The sequence below is a fragment of the Dermacentor albipictus genome, chromosome 1, assembly GCF_038994185.2.
Source record: "Dermacentor albipictus isolate Rhodes 1998 colony chromosome 1, USDA_Dalb.pri_finalv2, whole genome shotgun sequence".
In the NCBI taxonomy this organism is placed as follows: domain Eukaryota; kingdom Metazoa; phylum Arthropoda; class Arachnida; order Ixodida; family Ixodidae; genus Dermacentor; species Dermacentor albipictus.
The window spans coordinates 434657945-434673425 of record NC_091821.1 but is presented as its reverse complement, the minus strand read 5'-3'; positions in this window follow the sequence as shown (position 1 = coordinate 434673425).

Genomic DNA, 15481 nt, shown 5'->3' with positions numbered 1-15481 from the left:
GTGAATGTCCAAAGGACGTCCTACAAAGGATATTTTTATGTCCGTCGGACATCCCTAGAAGTCCCGATGATGTACAACGGATGTCCATAGGATCGTCCGACGCAAGAGAATTGCACATCCCACGAACGTCCATCGTACATCAAAATCAAATTTTCGGACGTCCGCAGGACCTTTGAAGATAATCCCATTGGAGCACCAGCGTCCTACAGATGCCCAGCAGAGATCGAAAACGGGACATTCGGACGTCCCTGGGATTGACGTTCATAGAAACGTCCCCCGAACGTCATAATGGGATATTCGGACGTCAAAGAGATGTTTAAATATGGATTATTCTTATTGCATAACCCGGAGTACATCCCAAGGACATTTTTGCGAGGATGTAGGACGCTTCTGGGACATTTTACCAATCGTCCAAAGGACGTTTGTGGGACATTTGGTTGGGGATTGAGGATATCCACAGGGCGTCCATATTGATTACAAATTACCATAATTGGGACTTTCCTCAGAACGGGCCCTACAGTGCAGCGAGCCTGCTGCAGTTTACATACCATTAACAAAGTAAGCTGGTTTTGTGATGACTTGTCGGCAATGATGAAAAGGAACTACATGGCTCTTGAAGATCCATCCCAGCGGTGAATTTAAATTCAAGTTTATTTTGCATCTATACATGTACAGATGACAGGAGTACAGACAAAAAGCCAAATGAATTCGGCTTGACAAGGTCTGTACCCCCTACAGAAATGGCGCCGTGCACAATAAAGAGAACACAAACATAACATAATGGATAAACGAGAAAAAAAGGTGAACATTAGTGAACATTGTATAACATAAATGCATAAGGGTAAAAAATGAACAATAGAATGCTGCAAGAAATTATATTACAGAAAGTGAATAGTATAAAATGATACAAATAATACAGCCTTGAAATTCACATCTATAAATAGTAAGTTATATGCAAGCAAAGAAAATTGGTTAAGCATTCATGACGTCAGTGTATACCAGAGCAACACAAAAAAATCCAGGAATCCAATAAGTCAACCAAATATTTTTGTCATGCAAAAGCTAAAGTACCAGGAGATAAGCCAGGAATGCAGCCCACCGCATCTCAAAGCACGTTAAATGAAGGCTGCAGTGCAACTAAGCATTGTGCACATGGTTCCCTGCTACGCTAAGCAAATACATTGCATACAACTTGATAAAAATGCATTAATTCAAAACATATAGACATGCAACCTATACTTCTTTGTGCTAACAGGGACGAAGCTACAGAACTAAGTTCTGCAGGCTGCTGAATCATTTGACAATCTCATTAAATATACAGCATTTATTTCAATAGAACAGTTGCAGCAAGATCACTCGTTGAACTCTAAAATCCACTAACAGTTTTTAGTAAAACCCATCAATGCAAATAAAACTCGATAATTTCATCATACAAGTTCAGCTATTAGGAGTTATTTATACCGCACCATGGTTAGTAAACGTGCACATTATTCAAACTCTTTACAAATGCACTTTGGGTAGCAAGAAAATTTAAGAATTTGCAGTGGGGCCACTATGGAACTTATCACAAGGCTTGCTGTGGGCTCACTGTCGTGGTCGCAGGCACATCAATGAAAAATTTGCTGAAATGTTTAGATACGTTAGCCACTTTAAGTTGCCAGAGCCTTTCCCTAGGCCATATTCAGTAGTTACATACACAAACACGAGGTATGCTAAATTAAGATGTCACAACTACATTAGGCAATTAACAAAATTACTCGAGGCTAGTTCAGTGGTCATATATAGACAAACAGCTGCTGTATGATCATCCATTTACACTCTAAAAACAGTTGCACCCTTTGGGGCGTATATTTTCCACAGAACAATAATCGTCATCTGACTTGCCTGCATTTCCTTTCTTTAACGCTGCAAGCCCAGTACTTCCATGTCACGAACCGCATGCGCATTATCAGCATGACAGAGCATTCTCGACAGGAAAGTAATGAGCGCAGGGTTTTCAAGAAAAGAAAGGCAAGTAAGACAGATGACGATTATTGTTCTGTCGCAAATTTACACCCCAAAGGTTGCAACTGTTCTTAGAGTGTAGAGCAAATGCACTGTGCATCCATAACAAGTTCTGGCAAAGGTAACCAGAGCAAACATCGACACTTTCGTGTGTAGTGACAAGACCATTTCAGTTGAGCTAATAATTCGCAGATGCACCTCGGCCAGTAAAAGAACTTCAAAAGCCCTATGCGAGGGTGGGGGGTACAAAGGAAGTTAGTAGGAGGGCCACTGTGGGCTGGCTCACTTCAACGGTCGCGGGCCCATAAATACAATATTTACTGGAAAGTTCAGAGGTGTCTTAGCCATGACGGAAGCTACTCCACTTTCTGCAGGCCTCCTTCAGCGGTTGCACACAGTAGAAGTACTACATATTTTATAGACACATAGGGCATTAAAAAAAAATTACTCAAGGATCCCTTAAGCAGTTGCAAACACGAACATTACTGGAGAGTTCACAGATACAAAAGCAGTTACAAGACACTTGCTTCAACACAATACCAAACTGATGTCACAAGTACTAGAGTTGCAAGACACTTGCTGCACTTGAGTGGTCACAAACATAAATTCACCATAAGTGAATTTGTGTTTCTGTTTCTTGTGCTTCTGTTTAGTTGCTTAGAGGCTTGAAGGCCTCTAAGCAAGTAAACAGAAGCTGAATGTGACCTCTCCGTGGCCACAGCCAAATATTGCTGAAACGTCACAGGTACCCTGGCGATTACACAATTAACTAAAAGCTTGCAGCATGATCGCTTCAACATTATATGAGTTCACTCATATGAAAAGCTAATAGAGGATTTGTGCGGGCTTGCTTCAGCAGCCACACAAAAACACAATTTCATCCTAAAAATTCACGGGTGTCAGACAGCCTCGATGGAAGTTACCAGAGGCAGAGCGTGGCTGTTCTTCCATGGCAGCAGATACAAATACTTGTGAAAAGATTGCAGGTATCTTGGCGACTAAACATTTTACTAAGGCTCACTGCAGGCTGGCTCAGCGGTCGAAGACAACTACATTGCAGTTCACGTGTACTAAGAAATTTAGTGGGGCATTTCTGTGGGCTTGCCTGAACAGTCCCAGAGACAAAAAGTAACCCAGAGTTCACAGGTATGTCAGCCCATAAGGAAGTCTCCACACGCTGGGTGTAGTCTTTCGTCCACAGTTTCTGATGCAGAACAGAAGAGATCCGGGGTACGCTACACAATTTACTAGTAATCCTGAAGGATCGGTTCCAGTGGTCGCAAACAAGAAAATACATTGCTGAGACCAGAGGTACTAAGAAGATTAGCAGATTTCCGTGGGCTTGTTTCTGTGCTGGTCATCAACGAAGAATGATGTCGACTCAAAGTGACACCAGGCTCATGGCAGGAACACAGCATGGCTGTGAAGTATACAATAAAAACGTGTTAGAAATGTTTACGAAAATTGCTATTTAACAACCTGCACATTTAACAGCAATCTGCAGGTTCTGACAGCAACCTTGCTTCTTTGTGGCATAATACAAACTCGTTGAGCGAACAGTTATCAGAAAAGTAATGATTTCATCTCTGTACAAAAATAAAAGGAATTCTCCTAGTCACTTCGTCAGCATAGCATAGTTTCGTCCGAAAAGCGAAGCAGCGATTGGAACAGCAAATTACCAAACGGCTATATTTAAGCAGCTGTACATGTTATCGCCACTTTAAGTTACAGTAAACCTTCGCTTCCTTGTTAAATTAACAAATAGTGTCGTGCGCAAAGCCAAGCATGAATACATCTCCCTGACGGTAAACACGCTGTATGAACGCTGGTGTGAAGAGGAGGCGGTAGCAACACGCGATCGCTTCCTGCTGCTTCCAGCCACAATGCCTTTCCAGAGCCAAATTTACGCGAACTTCGACACTAAGCTGCGCGGGAACAGCGCCCACGAAGCCACTACCCATCGCGGCGCACGTCCGCGTCAGCGGAATTTCATCAGGAGTGTCCGTACAATTCCTATCGCAATAATAATACAAAAATTAGGCGATTGTCGACTATATAACTCCAGTAAATTTACAATGACAACATGGGGATGCAACAGGCTCGTAATCTTGTCCAGCGCGTCGCGCACACATGTCAGCACAAACGCTGGCCCAAACGATAGCAAATGCGAGAAAACTGAAGCAGCACGGTTGGTCAACCGCCTTGTGTGCGAGGTGCTGCCATCGTAATACAAATGCCTACAATATAGTTCCGTTATTTGGAACTTCCACGATTGTATTGGTCTTGCAAACGCGATTATGCGAATAAATCTCCAACGATAGACAAAACTTAAGCGACACGGTAAATCACCTGACAGAGTGAGTGAACAAACTCTTATTGTGTCCAGCAAAACGCGATAAAACGCGCACCCGACAGAAATTTAATTAACAGTCAAATTAAATTATGGGGTTTTTACGTGCCAAAACCACTTTCTGATTATGAGGCACGCCGTAGTGGAGGACTCCGGAAATTTCTACCACCTGAGGTTGTTAACATGCACCTAAATCTAAGCACACGGGTGTTTTCGCATATCGCCTTCATCAAAATGCGGGCGCCGCGGCCGGGACTCCATTACTAAAAATAGGACAACGTGCGAATTCGGAGCGATAGCCTAATAGGCGTAAACAATTCGATCGTTACAGACATCTGAGACGTAAGCTTGACCTCACCAACATACTAGCACGCACCTAAGAACGTGTAAAAGATGTCGCCCAAAATTTCGCTATTCCCAGAAACGAACGTGTAGGGCATTGTATGACAAAAACGCGTGGGAAAATTCAGCAGCGCGGCAGGCCAACCATCACGTGCAACAAGTGCTGGGATCGCGGTAAAAATGCCCACAAATGTGTAGTTATTTCAACCGCATGCTATTTTACGATCGCTCTCGCAGTCGCAGTTACGCAAAGAAAACTCAAACGGCAGACGAAGCTCAATTGGCGACACGGTTAATTAGTAAGGGCGGTAGCGTGACGCAAATTTAGCAGTCAACGAAGATCGACAAACGTTCCCCATTATTAATACGAAACAATACGACCACGTGCGAACGAGCTATAGTATAAGTAGCGTAAATGTGTCAATCGTTACAGGAAGCTGAGGCCTAAGCTTGATCTCATTACCCTCATAATAGCATGCATCCGACCACATGCAAATAGGCAGCAACCTAACAAGTTGTCCCAAAGTTTCGTTATTTCGAAAAATGTGCATGTCACTGTTTGGCACATATATGTATGCTGTACGTAATGGTGAAGTGGCCGGCCGCACTGCTGAACTTTACCACGCTTGTCTTTACGGTTGGTATACCAGCCGTAAAGACAAGCGTGGTAAAGTTCAGCAGTGCGGCCGGCCCAATTAGCCATCACGCGCAGCAAGTGCTCCGATCGTGATACAGATGCCTACATCTGTATTCCACGTCCCAAGTTCACGTACAAACGTGCACGGTTATTCCTTCTTCTGAGTTCAGCGACAAGCTGTCCCATACTTCAAAACCACGATTTCCACTTATTGTGTAGGATCCCACCCCTCTTTATAACGCCCTGCGTGACATTAAGAGTATTGAAATAAGTAAATTCAGTTGATCCATCCTTACGCAGTTTTTACGATTGCTATCGCGATCGTGAAGCAAACAAAACAGCAATGGCAGACGAAGCTTAAGCAACACGGTTACTCACTACGAGCGTGTGATGGAGTCAACCCTCACTAACTCTTATAATAAAGAAATTGCGACCACGTGCGAACGAGCTCATCAGCGCGCACGTTTCGTCGTTACAGAGCTGAGACGTGAATTTGACCGTAACACCGTACTAGCATGCATCCGTTCACGTGTAAATAAGCAGAAAGCTAACAAGTCGCCCAGATGTCTCGTTATCACGACAACGTGCACGACACTGTTAGCCAAAAAACAATACCAGCCGTAAATACACGAGCTGTTAAATTCAGCAGCGCGACCGGCCATCACGGGCTGCAAATTCTGAAATCGTGATACAAACGACAACAAAGTTCTATTATCCCGAACGAACGCACTTTTACTATTACTTTGGAAATCCCTGTTACGCAAACAAAACGCCAACAGCACACGTACCGAAGTTTAAGCGACACGGTTATCACTACGAGCACGCGAGGGAATCAGTCAAGTAAGAAAAAGTTTCACTGTTACGTACTAAAAAATACGACCTCTTGCGAACAAGCCATTAAGTCTAACAGTCTAACAAGTCGCCCTAATGTTTAGTTATTCCAAGAAAAGTGCATGCACTGTTAGTAAGAATATAGCAGCCCTAAATACAGGCGTATTAAAATTCAGCAGCGCTGCCGGCCATAACGTGCAGAAATGTGCCCCGACCGCGACACAAATGCGTACAAAATTTCAGCTATTTCAAGCTTACGCAGTTGTACGATTGATTGCTATCGCAATCACGGTTACGCAAAGAAAACGCAAACGAAGCTGAAGCAAGCCTATTCTGGACAGTGTGTGTCGGGAAGCTATTATAATTAATATTCATTTTCTTATTATTCGCCACTGCATGTTCAGTAAAAACAACGATAACTTTCGTGGGCTCATCCTGTGTGCTACAGGGGAGTTAACGGTTCTAAAGTTTCGAATTCAGAATTTTTTTTTTAGCGGTTATCAGCGCTGCGCAGAAATATAGGACAGAGTAAGCTCAGAAGTTTGCAGAAAAGTAGTACGATGCGATCAAACGCAACACAACGCATGGTCAATCGCCGATTGATGTTACCGTCGCTGCAAAAGATGGGGATGTACTACAATGCCCGTCCTTCGATTATGCGGAGACACGAAACGTGCGGGGCTGCTAATAGAAAAACATTGATTTCATGAACTGTCACTTACCTCTTGATAGGCGTAAGACGTACAGGCGCCGCAGAAATGGAGCTCCAAAGCGCATGACAAAAACGTTCACCTGGAGCTGACCAACGCTCACCCTGGAACTCATGAGCACATGGCACAACGATACAACCACCACGTTCAAAGAGAGCGCGCGAACCATATAATAAAGAACTGAGCGTGTGAGAGCGCGGAGCACACCAACCCAGCAACTTTTGCAAGCCTTCAGGCATTCCGAGCTTGCAAAGAAGGGTGAAGAGATCCAATAAGACCACGTCGTTAAGTCATGTGACCGACTACGCGGAAATCAGCGCAAAGCGTGCGTGTGCATGCAACAGACAGTGGTGATTCGACTGGGTAAAGACAGTCACTGCTCTGTACAACGGCAGGCGTTGCAGGCGTTGCAGAGCTTGACGTACTCCTCTTTCTCGACATGTTCGGAGAGCGTGGGAGCGTAGGACACGATTGATTCGCTTACGCGGGTTACGCTTTGCGGTAGGTGGTAATGCGCAGCTGTTCCGGCGTTCTACCTGCCGCTTTGTGACGTTTCCTCCCGATATGCTTGTGCAGTTTCGGTCGTTCATTTCAACTTCTGCATTTATCGCCTGCATTGGAAGTTTGATTATGAGTGCAGCAACTTCATATTGCTGGCTGACATGTCATTTCGGAAGAGCGTGCGCTGAAGGCAGCCGTGGTAGAGATTTATATGCCGCGATATGATCACATAGTACGTGTTGGACTGTGTGTTGGTCCCACATAAGGCCGGTACGGGACATCCCGTTGAACACATCCTTCGGACATCCATAGGATTAAAGTTTTGGGATTTTGTTTAGATCCCAGAAGTTTAATCGTGTGGATGTCTGAAGGATGTCTTAAATAGGACATCCCGAAATTAATGTCCACATGTTATCCACTGGACATCCTGACCGGGACTTGGACGTTCGGATCTTATCGGGATGTCCAGAGGATATTCGTGGTCCAATGGGGTGTGCTGATCGCACCAGCACCGTATGCGCGGACATCCGCTTTTGAGGCTCGCCTTTCAACGAGGCACAAATGGTTCCCCTGACAAGGTCATTAATGAAGTACTATCGACAGTTCCGCAAACTTTGAAATTGTTGGTAACACGAGTACGACACGTGCATACGCATGCGCACGCGGCTGGTTGCCAAAAAATAGGAGGGTTTACAGGAACGACTTCATGGACGATGCTCTATATACATATATGGAGGATGCATAATAGAGCACTGATGGCTTTGTTCGAAGCTAGAGAGGTTATTCTGGCCGCAGGCTTGACAGACTACTGTATATAGAACAAAGCTTGGTGAAACGTGACGTATATACGCGTTCCATGCACGAGCGCTCACCCACCAGCCCCTGAATATACGCACACCTACTCAACGCTACGATAATACATTTAAAAGCTATGTACTCGCTGTTTGCTGTCTACGTACATAGAAAGCATCGCAAGCGCGGACGACTTGCGCTAAATGGACACACTTTGTTCGAGGACGAAGCGTGCAACACCGTCACTAAAATTGCGGGGAGCACAATCTTCCCTCACCCTTTGCATAACGCCGTTATACGCAGGGTCTTTGTAACGCGTGAAACGCCTGTGCCACGGAGAAAGATAGCAGGAGCGCCGACTCTCCTATCTTGCGGTGCATTTCGCGCACCGAATTAATGTACAGGCGGCGACACCGCGTGTAGATTTCTATATGCGCTCTCTGGCCACACCGCTCGCCTCCTCTCTTTTTCGCGCCTTCGTGATGTGCTGTTTTCCATTTCTTTCACCGCTAGTTGTTGGCGCTGAATGAAGGCGGCACCCTGCGGACAGGTAAGCAAGTCATCGATTTCTGCCAGCTCGTTGTTTGCAGTCGAAAAAGGAAAAAAGTTCCATAGGCCCATTGCTGCGCCGACAGTTCGAGATGTTGTTGGTGTTGGGAGAGCTCTTAGGAGAGCTATATGGGCACAAGCGCCACGCTACGCGGCTGTTCCGGATACACGACGTTACGTATCCGGGACGTGGCACTCTGGCCACACACAGCAATCCAACGGGTGAATTTTTCGAGTAGGAAGCGGAAACGAGGAGGCAACGCTTGTTCCCCTCCGGCCGGTTGCCTAGAAGGTATAAACCGATGGCGATGGCTCTGCCGAAGCGCAGAGTATATTAATTGTGCACAACGTGGCTGGAGAGTGCACGCTGAAGCTCGAGCGCACGTCTACGACGATTTTATTTCCGATTTACTGGCGCCTCCATCTTGGGCTGTTACGCGAACAGTTTCTCAGTTTTGTGCGCAGCCTTGTCAAATTAATGTGTCTGTGCAACAATGAACGGGCGGGTGAAGCAAAACGAGACAGACGTTGGTGCCTGGCGTCCACAAATTGTATTTTAGCCGTGCCCGCTCAATCAAGCGGAAGCCTGATTCCGCCAATGCCACTGCTTGCGCACCTGCGTCAGCGTGCCGGGCGTGTCGTCCTCGTCTTTTAACGCGATAGCGTTTAGGAGCCCGTGTCGCAGGAAATTGATGATTTTCGAACCACCCATATCCAGGTCCTCCATGTGATGCAAGGAATCTTATTCAATTTCATTTCCTTTGTTCAAGCTTAAAGGCCCGAAGGCTTTGCATAAAGGGGGCGTGCATCAAAGTGGCACAGCTTCACAAGAAAGTAACATAAGCAAGTGCACATTGATTGTAACAGGTACAAAAAAAAGAGAGAAAAATTACAGAAAAGAAGAAAAAGGAACACATAAACAGTAGCAACGAGGCGATAAATAAATATTAATAAGACAAGTGTGGTATTAGGTGGTTATGTTGGCCTTATCGAAATCGTTTAGTTTTTCGTGAAATGTTTTGCGGTCGCTGCACGAAACAATGTTATCCGAGAGTGCGTTCTAAAGTGTTAACGGCATGGGAGAAGAATGAGCTGCTCATCGCCGCCGTCCGGCACTTTATCGCCGCCAAGGGGCGAGTACGAGATAAACGAGATGATGTTCTGAACGGGCGTTTTAAGAACGCGTGTCCTGACTGGGCGAAGTAAAAGAAAGTGTGAAGAAGGCAAAGGCGAGAAGTTACGCGCCGTGAAGCAAGCAATGGAAAAGAGAAAGTTTGTTTTAAGGTGGTTACGCTGATATGTCTTCAATATTGTGACGTAATGAAGCGGGCAGCGCAGTTTTGTGCGGCTTCTAAGTCATCGGTGAGACAAGCTTGCGAGGGATGCCAGATGTTTGATGCGTACTCAAATTTGGGTCGCACATACGTTAAATATGCAAGTTTTTTTTAAATTTCAGACGATGCGGATTTTAAGTTACGTCGCAAATACCTTAGTGTGCGTGAAGCTTCACAGCTAATTGTTTGAACATGTTTCACCCATGAAAGTGAGGGCATCATATGAACTCCTCGATAGATTTAAGTACACGTGTGGTCAATAGGAACAGAGTTAATGCGATAAGTATGGTGTATGGTGGTCTGTTTTCGCGTGAAGGATATTACTTTGCATTCAGTGAGGTTTAGAGGCATATGCCATTTTTCGCACCAAGAAGCGACAGTGCCAATGTCGTGTTGTAGGGTGATTCTGTCGTTAGATGTATGAAGGGGGTTATAGAGAACGCAATCGCCTGAAAAAAGCCGCAGCTTCGTTGATATGTTAGTGGGAAGGTCATTTACGTAGATCAAAAACAATAGAGGAGATAAACCTGCACCTTGGGGAACACCGGAAGTTACACTGGTAAGGGTTGACAGAAAATTGTTAGCATAGGTACACTGAACGTGTCCTGTTAAAAAACTTTCAATCCATTTGATAATCTCGGGGCGTATACCGAAGGAGGATAATTCTGCAAGTAGATGGTTGTGAGACACGCGATCAAAGGCCTCTGAAAAATCTAGGAATATTGCATCTATTTGAAAGTGATCATCCATGTGTAGTAGTAGGTCGTGCGTAAATTCGGCTAGTTGAGTTTCGCAAGACAGACATTTACGAAAACCGTGTTGCAAAGGGTAAAAAAAACTGATTGATTCTAGGTAATCCATTAGGTTAGATGCTATAACGTGCTCAAGGAGCTTAGATGGGACACTGGTTAGAGAGATCGAACGGTAATTATTAGGGTTATCGCGCCTTCCTGCTTTAAAAATGGGAACTACCTCCGCTTTTTTCCAATCGTCGGGCATGCTTGCGGTGTTTAAAGATGTACTAAATATAAGGTACAATAATTTAGTAGAGAGAGTTATAGTGCTTTTAAGTAATGTGGTGTGTGTTTATGTCGTCGCAATCAGCCGAGGATGATATTTTCAGAGAGCAAATTAGATGCCATCCGGGTTTATTTGCACTTTAGGCATTGTTTTTGCCGAGAAGCTAGGTATTTCACAATTCAAAGGCAGATTATAAACTATTCCTTCCGCGCAGTCAACGACCTTTGACTCGTGTCTCTTTTGGCACGCAATCTCGTTGGGAGCAGACGCACTGGTCAATCTGCACAAAGATTGCGGTTTATCTGGAGCGAAAAAAAAAGCACTTTTACATTAGCCCGCTGGCCCATCCTTTTCAGTCGATACGATATGCCGTAAATATACGGAATAACCGCGACTTTTTTTGTTAAGCGTGGAAGACTTAGTGGCATTTGTTATTTTTGTCACACGTGCTCCGTATGCACGTTTATATATATATATATATATATATATATATATATTAGTCATATAATGAGAAGCCAACAAACACTGACACCAAGTACAACATAAGGGAAATTGCATGTGCTTAATAAATGAAATAAAGTAACGATAAATTAATGGAAATTAAAGTGGATGAAAAAAACAACTTGCCGCAGGTGGGAACCGAACCCACAACCTTCGCATGTCGCGTGCGATGCTCTACCAATTGAGCTACCGCGGCGGCGTTTCCCCATCCACTTTCTTGGGTATTTATGTGTACTAGTAGAACCCTGGGAGTGTTAGCCAGCGCCCCCACTCACAGACCTTGGCGGCGGACGTGGAACGTCTTTTTTGCCGCAGGCGTCACGAGAACGTGATCTTTTCGGGTGAAGGCAACTGGTCAATAAACCCACATATGCTACCTGAAGGCATCAATGTTGCCGGATTCGAGACCCTCGTTATGTAATAAACGAGAAGAAAGGGGGTTAACCGAGGGACCCGATAATTATTAGTCATATAATGAGAAGCCAACAAACACTGACACCAAGTACAACATAAGGGAAATTGCATGTGCTTAATAAATGAAATAAAGTAACGATAAATTAATGGAAATTAAAGTGGATGAAAAAACAACTTGCCGCAGGTGGGAACCGAACCCACAACCTTCGCATGTCGCATGCGATGCTCTACCAATTGAGCTACCGCGGCGGCGTTTCCCCATCCACTTTCTTGGATGGGAAACGCCTGCGGCAAAAAAGACGTTCCACGTCCGCCGCCAAGGTCTGAGTGGGGGCGCTGGCTAACACTCCCAGGGTTCTACTAGTACACATAAATACCCAAGAAAGTGGATGGGGAAGCGCCGCCGCGGTAGCTCAATTGGTAGAGCATCGCACGCGACATGCGAAGGTTGTGGGTTCGGTTCCCACCTGCGGCAAGTTGTTTTTTCATCCACTTTAATTTCCATTAATTTATCGTTACTTTATTTCATTTATTAAGCACATGCAATTTCCCTTATGTTGTACTTGGTGTCAGTGTTTGTTGGCTTCTCATTATATGACTAATAATTATCGGGTCCCTCGGTTAACCCCCTTTCTTCTCGTTTATTACATAACGAGGGTCTCGAATCCGGCAACATTGATGCCTTCAGGTAGCATATGTGGGTTTATTGACCAGTTGCCTTCACCCGAAAAGATCACGTTCTCGTGACGCCTGCGGCAAAAAAGACGTTCCACGTCCGCCGCCAAGGTCTGTGAGTGGGGGCGCTGGCTAACACTCCCAGGGTTCTACTAGTACACATAAATACCCAAGAAAGTGGATGGGGAAACGCCACCGCGGTAGCTCAATTGGTAGAGCATCGCACGCGACATGCGAAGGTTGCGGGTTCGGTTCCCACCTGCGGCAAGTTGTTTTTTCATCCACTTTAATTTCCATTAATTTATCGTTACTTTATTTCATTTATTAAGCACATGCAATTTCCCTTATGTTGTACTTGGTGTCAGTGTTTGTTGGCTTCTCATTATATGACTAATAATTATCGGGTCCCTCGGTTAACCCCCTTTCTTCTCGTTTATTACATAACGAGGGTCTCGAATCCGGCAACATTGATGCCTTCAGGTAGCATATGTGGGTTTATTGACCAGTTGCCTTCACCCGAAAAGATCACGTTCTCGTGACGCCTGCGGCAAAAAAGACGTTCCACGTCCGCCGCCAAGGTCTGTGAGTGGGGGCGCTGGCTAACACTCCCAGGGTTCTACTAGTACACATAAATACCCAAGAAAGTGGATGGGGAAACGCCGCCGCGGTAGCTCAATTGGTAGAGCATCGCACGCGACATGCGAAGGTTGTGGGTTCGGTTCCCACCTGCGGCAAGTTGTTTTTTCATCCACTTTAATTTCCATTAATTTATCGTTACTTTATTTCATTTATTAAGCACATGCAATTTCCCTTATGTTGTACTTGGTGTCAGTGTTTGTTGGCTTCTCATTATATGACTAATAATTATCGGGTCCCTCGGTTAACCCCCTTTCTTCTCGTTTATTACATAACGAGGGTCTCGAATCCGGCAACATTGATGCCTTCAGGTAGCATATGTGGGTTTATTGACCAGTTGCCTTCACCCGAAAAGATCACGTTCTCGTGACGCCTGCGGCAAAAAAGACGTTCCACGTCCGCCGCCAAGGTCTGTGAGTGGGGGCGCTGGCTAACACTCCCAGGGTTCTACTAGTACACATAAATACCCAAGAAAGTGGATGGGGAAACGCCGCCGCGGTAGCTCAATTGGTAGAGCATCGCACGCGACATGCGAAGGTTGTGGGTTCGGTTCCCACCTGCGGCAAGTTGTTTTTTCATCCACTTTAATTTCCATTAATTTATCGTTACTTTATTTCGTTTATTAAGCACATGCAATTTCCCTTATGTTGTACTTGGTGTCAGTGTTTGTTGGCTTCTCATTATATGACTAATAATTATCGGGTCCCTCGGTTAACCCCCTTTCTTCTCGTTTATTACATAACGAGGGTCTCGAATCCGGCAACATTGATGCCTTCAGGTAGCATATGTGGGTTTATTGACCAGTTGCCTTCACCCGAAAAGATCACGTTCTCGTGACGCCTGCGGCAAAAAAGACGTTCCACGTCCACCGCCAAGGTCTGTGAGTGGGGGCGCTGGCTAACACTCCCAGGGTTCTACTAGTACACATAAATACCCAAGAAAGTGGATGGGGAAACGCCGCCGCGGTAGCTCAATTGGTAGAGCATCGCACGCGACATGCGAAGGTTGTGGGTTCGGTTCCCACCTGCGGCAAGTTGTTTTTTCATCCACTTTAATTTCCATTAATTTATCGTTACTTTATTTCATTTATTAAGCACATGCAATTTCCCTTATGTTGTACTTGGTGTCAGTGTTTGTCGGCTTCTCATTATATGACTAATAATTATCGGGTCCCTCGGTTAACCCCCTTTCTTCTCGTTTATATATATATATATATATATATATATATATATATATATATATGTATATATATATATATATATATATATACACACACAAACGTTTAGTATATACTTCTCTCTCGGAATCAAAACCTGATGTCGAGAAAGCGTAGGCTTCCGTTAGACGGCAGCTCATGAGGTAGAACTAAAGGTGACAAGCCCTGACGTATAAAGGATAGTGCGCTAGTAGCTAGCGTCTTGAAACGCCCGGACCTGCAGTCACGAAAAATTTTAAAAATCATCCACCTACCTAAAGGTCATTGAGACGCTAAATTCATGAAGGTGGCTACTGAGGCCTCCTCGCAAGTTCCGCTAAAAATAAATCTCTCAGAACGGGAGCGATGCACGAGCCGATACATATACCCTGCTTCTGTATGAATGGCTGGCCGCCCCACTGAATAAAAGTGGACTGAATATATAAACTGAGCAGTTCCAAAAAACCACTACATGGCACCCCCATCTCATTCATAAAGGCGACACTTCCAAACCTATCAATGTAATTCAGACTCACGAGAACAGGCAAGACTGGGGCAAGGAATGAAACAGATCCTTGATGTCAATTGAAAACGCCCCGAGGTTCTCGTGTGAGGATGACCTCAGGTAGTCCAGGACAACATCAAAGTTCTTGACAAGAAACGGATCATCAGTGCAGAACAAACTAGGCGATGTTTGCAAAAATAAGGCAATTGATCTGCCAAGTGCCCCTTTCAGAGTCGATAGCTGTGAAAGGAGTGTCAACCTTGTGTATTTTAACACTAAAAATTCACATTGAGGCAATCTCAGTTACTCATTCCTATGCCTTTGAGGACAGTATCTAATTTAAGTCTGCTACACAGTCTTTTAGCCTTTGATTTTTCTTTCGAAATCGACAGGTTTATGCATGGCACGAAAGCGTTTTGTAAACTTCCGCATTGCAAAGACCTTGAAATAGCACCGCAAAACCTCCTTCTTTCGTTGTCATACTT